Source organism: Rattus norvegicus, chromosome 5, assembly GCF_036323735.1.
Source record: "Rattus norvegicus strain BN/NHsdMcwi chromosome 5, GRCr8, whole genome shotgun sequence".
NCBI classification, from domain to species: Eukaryota; Metazoa; Chordata; class Mammalia; order Rodentia; family Muridae; genus Rattus; species Rattus norvegicus.
In genome coordinates, this window is record NC_086023.1 from 26,821,910 (window position 1) to 26,832,401 (window position 10,492).

General features: G+C 46.9%; 1 long non-coding RNA gene across 1 annotated transcript; it reads right to left on the reverse strand.

The window, feature by feature from the left end:
* Positions 1 to 5,622: 5,622 nt before the first annotated feature.
* Positions 5,623 to 9,110, reverse strand: LOC134478932 (uncharacterized). The gene is made up of 2 exons (XR_010051702.1): positions 8,720 to 9,110; positions 5,623 to 7,434 (listed from the first exon to the last, which is right to left on the reverse strand). It is a non-coding gene; the product is annotated as an uncharacterized LOC134478932 (long non-coding RNA).
* Between the last annotated feature and the right edge of the window lie 1,382 nt (positions 9,111 to 10,492).

The following is a 10,492-nucleotide window of genomic DNA, read 5'->3' on the forward strand; positions in this document are numbered from 1 at the left end:
CTATCTGTCTCTGTCTCTCTATCCCCCTTTTTATTGTGAACTTGACACAAACTAGAATAACCTGGGAACTTCAGTTGAGGAACTGGCTCCATCAGATTGGCCTATGGAATGTCTGTTGGCATTCTTCTTGATTACTAATTGATGAAGGAGGGCCCAGATTACTATAGTCAATAATATCCAAAGGCACATGGTCCAGGATGTATAAGAAAGTCAGCTGAACAGAAGCCAGTAAGCAGGGTTCCTCCATGGTCCTTGCTTCAGTTCTTACCTCCAGGTGCCTAATTGAGCTCCTGCCTTGACATCTCTCAGTGATGCACAGTTACCTGGCAATGTTAGGATGAAGTAAGCTCCTTCCTTACCTCAGGTTTTTTTCTGGTCCCTCTGTTTGTAGTAGTTTGAATGAGAAGCATCCCCATCAACTCAGGTATTTAAATATTTGGTTCCCAGTGGGTGATGTGCTATTTGGGGAAGTTAAGGAGGTGCAGCTTTGATGAAGGAAGTATGGCCTTGCGAGATTATAGCCTCCTGATTGGCTCCCTGCTTGCTGCCTGCGGTTGATGATGTGAATGCTCAACTTCTGACTCCCACTGTCTGTCATGCTCGCTCTTGCTGTCAGGCCTCCCTGCCGTGATATGCTTTAATCCTTCTGGGACTATGTGCCAAAATCAACTCCTTATTCCACAAGTTGCCCTGTTTTATCACCGCAACAGAATGACAACTAACACAGTGTTTCTTGCAGCAACAGAAAACAAACAGAAGACGGGTCTTGTTGGTGTTCTTCATAATGTGACTCTATTAAGCAGTATAGTCATGAAAAACCCCCATAGCCACTAGCCAGCCTATAGATTCCTCCTGATCAGCCTCTTTTGTCTAATTAGTCAAGTGGGACTACTATAGCATTAGAAATTAGGAGATGTATGTAAAAGGGGAGGTTTTGGTAGCTATGCTGTAACAGCAAAATAATCAAGGATTCATAGACAAAACAAAAACATAAAACAAAACAAAAAACAAGTTTTGCATTTTCCCTAAAGTGCCTCAACCTTTCCTGAAATGCCACAGAAACCAAAGCCATGCTTACTGAAAGAACTGTGTTTGTAGAGAATGGACTGTGTGTTTCTTTAAACTCTAGAGCGGATGACTGGATGGAAAGTCTAGAAACCAATCATCGTATTGACTAAAGGGAAATGAGTTTGATAAGAGGAAAGGGGTTCAGAAGGACTAAAGGGGAACCGCAAGTGCTCGCAGGAAAGTAAAGGTCGAAAAGACACAGGCTGGGCTGTGGCTCGGAGCTGAGGATTTGTGTAGCATGTGCGAAGCCTGGGATAGATGCTCAGCCCTGCAACCAGCACACACACGCGCGCACACACACACGCGCACACACACACTCACACTCATACACACACTCACACACATGCACACACACATGCATACACTCACACCACACACACATGCACACACACCACACACACACATGCACACGCACACCACACACACATGCACACACACACACCACACACACACCACACTCACACACATGCACACACATACCACACGCACACACACCACACACACACACCACACATACACACACACTCACACACACACTCACACACACACTCACACACATGCACACACACCACACACACATGCACACGCACACCACACACACATGCACATACACACACCACACTCACACTCACACACACCACACTCACACTCACACACCACACACACACTCACACTCACACACACACTCACACACACCACACACACACCACACACACCACACACACACCACACACAGCACACATACACACCACACACACACACTCACACACACCACACACACACCACACACACACCACACACACACTCACACACACACTCACACACATGCACACACACTCACATTCACACACACCACACACTCACATCACACACATGCACACACACACCACACACACACACCACACACACGCGCACACACACACACCACACACACACACAGAGTATAGACATCACCTTTTGTTCCTCCACATTTACAAAGTGCAGATGGAGAAGAGCTGTTCAATAGTAACAAGAAGTAACTTCCTTATCCATGGTTGGAAATAAGGAGAAGCGCCTAAAGGCTCTGAGAATCCTTATGGAGGACTGTGGAGTAGATGCCTGGCTGCTTCCGTGTGGCTAGGGCTGTTATTTGGGAAGCCCATACATCTTTAATTGATTGCGGTCAATGAAAAAGTGCACCCCCGCCCCCACCACCTTAACTAGAATGCTGAGCTAGGGTGAGGTCAGCATCGAATTAAAGGAGCCCCCCATTCCCATTGTACTAGCAGGAGCCTGAGCTTAAGGACCCCCTTCCATGCTGCACCCTGGGTTTCTGGTGGCTTCTCATTAGTTCTAGTCTCCTATTAATCACTTAGCCCTGGTAGGCTGGGACACCCTGTCCTCCTGTCAGGGTTGTGTTGACAGATGTGTACCACCAAACCTAGAAGTCCTTGCCCTTTTCAATAGAATGAGTGGCTTCGTTTTCCTAAGAGCAAAGCTTTTTTGGTGGCTTAGATGAGACACTCACATTTTATTGTTCTCTTTCTGACCTAGGTTGCTGGATTCAAGCTTAAATAAAGAATGTAATTTGTATGTGAGAAAGAAAAGAAAAATGCAAGTTTCTCTAAGTAAATTTTTAAAAAATCCTATTATCACTCGTGTTAGCTCAAATTGTTTCCTTGTTTTTTGCCACTACAGGCTATCACACATCTGCCATGGCTAGAATCATCCCCAGGCTGGAGGGTAGCAGCCACCTCTGATCTTCACACAGGTGAAGTCTTCTGTATCATCCAAGCACTCCCTAGACGTGTCATGTTCTTGTGACTCATTAATAATTGGCTGCAACCTTTCCAATTTTCCCCTCTAATAGGCTCGCAGTGTTTGTTACTTATCTCGTTATGAGCCCGGCTCTCCCCAGTTATACATTACTCGTCTGAGGCCCTCAGGTAAATTGGAGGATCACCCGCGTGACGCGGTGCTGATGAGGGAAGTTTTGAGGCAAATACCAACCCAGACAGGACCAGAATGTCCTGGAAACGTGGGATAACTGTCACCAGGCCACCTAATGTGACCACACCATACCTGGCTTTCTCTCCAGCACTGAGGAAAATGTCCCATGAACAGTGAACAAATGTTCCCATGAAGGAATCAGGTGGGGCTGAATCTCACTTATTTTCTCACTGAGTGGCACCACATTTGTACAGACTTCAGCCTTCAACTTCCTCAGAGGCCGCACTCTCCACAAGCATCTCTCCTAGTCATAAGCATGGTGCAAACTTTAATTCTGTCAGAAAGTAGTCCAGGCTTCTTGTCCTACTGGAGCTGGTTACATACATATATACATACATATATACATACATATATACATACATATATACATTGTTTCTCTTTAGGCACTTATTCTGGGGGGAGAGGGGAAATCCTTAGACAGTTCCACTTACATTGTCTATTTTCAGGTCATATATATTTTTTTTTTGGTTCTTTTTTTTCGGAGCTGGGGACCGAACCCAGGGCCTTGTGCTTCCTGGGCAAGGGCTCTACCACTGAGCTAAATCCCCAACCCCTCAGGTCATATTGAAAAAAAAAGATGTAGGGATGTGTAGCACATGTCTTTAGTCCCAGCACTTGAGAGGCAGAGGCAGGAGGATCTCTGTGAATTCGAAGCCAGCCTGGTCTACAGAGGGAGTTCCAGAACAGCCAGGACTATACAGAGAAACCTTGTCTTGAAATAGCAAAAGAAAAGAATGACAGCTTTTAAAAAAAATAGTAATTATATAACATTATTTGTTACAACTCAGGTGTGGGGTGTGGTGAAAAGCAAGCACTTTCCCTCTGGGCTTTCCTTTCAGTGTTTTGGTTCTCTGGCTTCAGCCGGGAGAAGCTTTAGGTGTACTCTGTGGGCTGCTTGGCCAGTTCATCCAGTCTCTCAGGGGAAGTGAGTCTAAAGCCTGTTTCCGTGCAAGAAATGATTTGTTAGGGTGCCTGGAGGTATTTGGCTTAAGACTGTCGCTTGCTTAACCCAAATCACAAGACACTGACATGGGAACTAGGACTCTAATTCATTCATTCTTAGTGCAGGATAGACCAATGACAGTGTGTGTGTGTGTATGTGTGTGTGTGTGTGTGTGTGTGTGAGAGAGAGAGAGAGAGAGAGCATGCGTGTGTGCATGTGTGTACATGCATGCGTGTGTGTGCATGTGTGAGAGTGTGCAAGCGTGTGTGTGTGTGTGTGTGTGTGTGTGTGTGTGCGCACGCGTGATGCAGATGGCTGCTGATGTCTGTCCCCAGGAATCACCTGCGTCCATCTCTCCTGTAAGGGAGCAAATCCTAAAACACAGTAATTTCTGCCTAGGGCTTATTTTCCTCTCCCCAGCAATATTAGAGAGAATATGACAGTTCTAGACTCAAACTTTCTTTCCCAAAGTCCTCATGCTGACCATTTCAGTCCTAGAATCTTGAGAGCAGCTCACAATTTTTACCCTCCTACCCACCATGTCAACCAGAGTCCACTTGGTGACAGGTTATCTCCTCCTGAGAATGTTTGCTCAGTCTAGTAAAATTTGGGCCTTCAACTTCTGTAAACTATTCATTCGCTTGCTGACAATTCCTAAGATTGCAGCATTTCTGCAGGTAGATGGTTATAGTTAGAAGACTAGAGATTCCCAGGGTCCAGGACTCTGTTCTTTAGGGCCTCAGTGGCTTCTGCTAATGCCAGTGCCTCCAAGAATGAACAATTCAGCATTTTTACATTTACTTATTTCTATGTGTATGACTGTTTTGCTTACATGCACATACGTAGGTGTACTACATTTGTGTTTGGTGCCTAAGGAGGTCAGAAGAGGGTGTTGGATCCCCTGAAACTAGAAATGGATGGGTGTGAGCCACCATATGGGTATTGGATACTGAACCAATGTTCTCTGACAGAGCAACAAGTGCTCTTAACTGCTAAGCCAACTCTCCAGCCCCAGGATTGGACAATATTTACAACCAGGAGAAGGAAAATAATCAATGTATCTTAGACAGGGAAGCAAACAGACCTTTTGGCCTCCGTGAGCAGCAATATGTTTGAAAGTCTCAAGGCTAGAAAACTCCCCTGGCACAAATGTGTATAACAAAGTATATGGTGTGTAAGGAAAAGAGATTTGGGAACTAAAAGCAACATACGATCTCTACCCAGTGCTGTCCCCATCAAGTATGTATATCACCAACTTCTTAGGACAGTGAGTATATGTAAGAATTCATCTCTCTTATACCTAGTAATACACTGAGAATATTCCTCCACACAGGCTGTATGGGGAGTCTTTGCAACTGAAAGTCTCACAACAGGCAGAGATGACTGATAGCAAGACTGACAGAAAGTAGCTCTCTACAGTCACCTCTCCACCCTCCATAAGTCAGCTTTGTGTGTGTAGCAGGAAGACTCAGAGGGGGGAAAAAAGCAACATTGATTAGTCAGAACACAGGCCTCACTGGAAAACCACCTTTGGAGGGCCAGGAAATGACCATTTCAGCCTCCTGTGGTTTGTGAAGGATAAACCATACACAGCGTCATGTGAAACCAGAGACACTCACGTATTTCAGGAAAGCCCCTCCCTCTTGGGGTTGGTGGCTTGTATTCTGCATGAATCAATTCCTGTATTTTCCTCTGGTTCCTGCCGGAAGGAAATGAGAAGTTTTAGTTCGCTGCGGGGAAAGCTACTTCTGAAACCTCCAGGCTCTTACTGGAAAGCCTCCTGTGTTTCCCCTATGAGGACCTACAGGTTTAGCTGAGGAGCGAAAGCTACATCAAGATAACGCCCAGCGACAGGCATATTCCTTGTGACCCAAAGTCATCTGCTTAGCATCTGGGCATCAGCGCTCCCAGGGCTTTGAAGGTACCAGGTGATTAAAGGGAACCTTCTTTGTGTCAATTTCTCCTCTGTAATGCTGCTTACAAGTGATGTGAAGATTCAGAAGGCGGCAAGCAGCGTCTTTCGTCTGTGGCTGTGTATGGCTTCTATGGGAAGGCATTGTCTGCCTGGCTCTGAGGGTAAGAGCAGTAATGATCAAATGCATGCTTTCTGTCCACACGGCTTAAAAAGAACTGATATTTGATTTGTTTCATTGTTTAATGAACCCTTGGTCTTGTGCTTGATGGGTCAAATGTTCAACCACTGAGCTATATTCCCAGAAGAAAAGTGTAACCATTTGAATGATCCAATGCTCAGAAATACTTTCAAAGAAAACAAACAAACAAAAATATAAACTCTGACACTATGGGTAAACACAGCATCTGCAGACACAAAAGTATGTCCACTGGTTCCAGTGTGGCTGGAGTAAATGTATGTGCTGCTGGGTCGGTCTGATAGACCTGGAGTACTGCCTTGATGTCAACTGAACTTCTTCAGAGGATATGTTCATTCTTTAACAAATACATCACCAATGTCATCATCTTCATCGTCAATTTCCTCCTCCTCCTCTTCCTCCTCTTCCTCTTCCTCCTCCTCTTCTTCCTCTTCCTCCTCCTCCTCCTCTTCTTCCTCCTTCTTGTTAAATGCTACTGAGAGAACCAGGGCCTTGTGTTTGCTAGTCCAGTGCTTTACCACTGAACCACATTCCTGCCCTTCCATAGAGTCCAGATTTGAGCATTTCTTCAGGATCATGTGTTTGTCCTATGGTTTTTGGTTTCAACCAATGGTAACAATTTAAGATAGTTATGACCTTCTTCTAGGTCCTCTTGAGTAACTTGAACCTTGGTTTCCTCCATTACTAAGTGAGGATAATATCAGTTCCTATCTCTGAGAGCATTTATGTATTAATCCAACAAACACTGAATGTCCTCAGAATGTCAGGTATTGAGGCTACAGTGGGAGCCACATGGAGGATGTCCCCCGCCCTCCTTGTTATTATGGACTAGGAGGCAAAGTGAACAAGTCCACAAACAAAAGATAAAGTGAGTTTACAGAATGTGAGGTGCCTTGAGAGAAGAGAACAGGGTTTGAGGGAAATAGAGACATCTAAGCCAAGGGATGGGAAACTGGTATTATAGGTGAAGGAAGGAAATATGCCATGACCCCGAGGTCAGCTGTGGTGAGTAGGACTATAGATAACAAACCCTTGGAGAGGGGTTGGGGATTTAGCTCAGTGGTAGAGCGCTTGCCTAGCAAGAGCAAGGCCCTGGGTTCAGTCCCCAGCTCCGAACAAAAGAAAAGAAAAGAAAAAAAAAAACCCTTGGAGAGATGACCTGTGGACTGATGGTATAGGTGCGTACCACACGGGCCCAGGCACTGCCAGGCTATAGGTCAGGGAGGCAGCGGAAGCCCCCAAAGGATGCTGAGAAGCCACCAGAAGATGTTCATCATAGGCAGGACTTCACCTCACTGATTTTGGACAAGGCTTCCTTGGCTTCTGTGCAGAGAAAGGAGTAGGAGCCAGGGCTTACATCATAATAACTGAATCAGACAAGGAGTGCTTATACATTTCCTAAAACACAGGACACACACACTTACCCAGTTGTGTTAGTAATTTTTGTTAATGATAATTAACGATAACACATTGTAACCTGACTTCATTAAATCAATCCAGCATGACACCAGGAATTAAAATGTCATCTCTGATTTCAACTACTACAACGTCAGAAGAGGGAGCAGAGTGAGTTTACTGACTTAGGTGGTACCCACATCTAAACCTGATTCAAATTTGAATTTCCTACTTTTAAATCTCATTGTCTTCATACAAAGTTTAACAGATCAAAGTTGTGATGTTTTTTTTCACCATTGAATTAGTATACTCATCTTAAAGAAAGCATCTTTTGAAAGAATACTTTCAAGAAACACTATACTTGTTTTGAAATTTACTTTCTGAAGGTTAATGACTAAAGCCTCACTCAGGTGGACTGAAAAAGCTCTAGACAGGAAAGTTGAATTCCCCAATGTCGGGGATCCCAGGAGGCCTGCCACTCTGTAACTGCAGAGGGACCTTTCATCCCCTTCCTTTCCTGCCCCTGTAAGCCCCTGATCCCCCTGATCCACCAGTGCAGTCTCTACTCCAGGAAAGACTGTGGTCCTGTAGTCGTTGGGAACAATTCTGATTCCGGAGGTGTCCATCTCTTCCTTTCCAAGATGCCCCCATCAATCCTGATCTAACACTTTTGACCCAAAACGAACCCATATGTAAAAAGAATGTGTGTCTGGAAAGCCAGCATACACCGAATTCTCAGGCTACAGAAAACCAAAGACATCACTCAGTTCCCCCTTGCTATTCTGTTAGAATTAAGTGCTTGGTGACATTTTCTTAACCTCCAGGCACCAGGCAGAGTAAGCCCAAGTCGTTACTAAACCAATAAAGATCCTATAGCAGGGCTGGGGATGTGGCTAAGGGGTAGAACTTAAGCCCTCACCGTGGGTGCACCTCTGGTGCTGAAACAAACAAACATCAAAAAACAGGGAAGCAAATGCCAAGAAACGCCCCCGTGCTCTTACCGATCACGTGATCTGGTAAGGCTGTTGTGAGGACTGAGCGGAACATCCTACTACATAGTCCAACAGCAACTAGGTAGCAGCTTAGCAACTGTTGTCTCTTCAGGCGACTATCAGACACCAAATACCATTTTAAAAAAAGAAATGCCCGTGCTCTATCTAGGTAGAATTAGTTTGGATATTAGAAAATAGTGCTAGGCTCTTTGACCTATTACCTGTGACCTTAATTTGACTTTTGAGCCAAGTTGAGGACTGGACAGGAGCCCGGTCCCCGCACTGGGCGACAGTTACAGTCTCCTTGGAGTTCTCCTCAAGTCACAGCCTTCCTGCTCGGTGCAAGGTGGCCCTGTAAATCCTTGAAATTACACTTGTAACCTGCGCGTTTGAGAAGCCAAGGGGGCTGCGGTTTCAATTCCCTCTGTCCTCTGCTTCTCTAATTATCTTTGTAATGCTCTAATGCTAAGTAATGATGCTGCTAATGCACGCTGCATTTCGCACACAGGTGCCAGCTGTTACCTCGCTGGGCAGCTGACCTCACAGTGCAGACCAGGCGTATTCACGGCCCAGCCCTGCCCACACAAACAAAACAAAGAAAGCCCAGCTTTCTATCCATCTACCCGCCCTCCCTCCTCTCCTCCAGGAGGCCCTGCGCAGAGTCCCTGGCCTCGCTCTCCTTCTCAGCTCCCTTCCTCACCCTTCCCCTATCTACCCTCCCTCTCATCGGTGGTTTCTTCCTGCAACAGAAATCCAGGAAGCCGCCCCCCGCCCCACCCCACGTTTCCTCTACCCACATTTTCTCCGGGGCCCTGAGTCACACAGTTCGGCTTGATCTGGAGTTCTCCTTTCTCCGCCTCAAGAGAAATCCTAACTATTCCATTTCTTCATTTATTTCTGCAACTAGAGCTTGTCAAAGAGGTTGCTTAGGTTTGAGCGTGATAACTTTCATCATTAATTTTTTTAAAAAGGGATACTAAGGACTAATGACCAGAGAACAAATGTGAGGCTGTTGGCTTTACAGACACAGGCTTACATGCACACAAAGACCTTTCACACTCTCCAGTGGAACAGCCTTCAGCAGACATCTGCAGGATGAGTTTTTTTTTTTTTTTTTTAAACTTTAATCTCACAATTCATTGTGTCTGTGGTGACGGTTCAGCCGCTAAAAGGGTCTAACAGCAGCCAACTTGGCACACAAATTTAAATGTGAACCGAGGGCTTTGTGCACCTTATGATGACTGCTTTTGACTTATTGCCAAAACTCAAAAAAAAAAAAAAAAGAAAGAAAGAAAAAGAAAAAACAAAAACAAACAAACAACCTCCCCCATCCCCAAGCGGTGGGTTGGCGAGGGTCGGGGGACGAGAGTTGCAGTTGCTAAATGGGGTGGAGGCTTCTTTAATCCTGACAGCACGGATGCTAGCAGGGGTCACCGCACATCTGCTCCGGCAAAGACAAAGGGCAAGGTGGGGCGGCGAGGCCGGCGCGGGGCTCCTGCAGGGAGTCGGGCCCGGCGAAGGGGGCCGTAGCCCCGCCGCAGCGTTTAACCTTGACTTCTGCCTCTTGGCTTCTGGCACCAGAGCAAAGCCCGGCCAGATGGGCGTCCTGATTGTAACGACCCCCCCCCGCCCCCACCGCGCTCTCTCTCCCCCTCTCGCACAGATGTCGCAGGCTGCCCCCGGGGCCCCTGCCACGCCGCCCATGAAGGCCGCCAAGGCAGCACAGGCTCCTTCACCCTCCCTGCTCGCCCGCCCTGGGCGCCTTGGCGTCCTCCACTCGGCCTGGCCCCGCTGGGACCTGAGCGCCCAGGCCAGCTCCGGGTGTCCCCGCGGGAGTCCCCGGGAACAAAGGCGAGCCTGTGCTCGGCCGGCTGGGGGGCGTCGTCCCTGCAGCTGGTGCGTCCCTCGGGGCTGTGCACCGCTCTGTCCCCGCGGCCCCAGGCCGGGCTGCCCCGCGGGGCGCCAGGGAAAGGCCGGAGGAGGCGGTGGGGGTG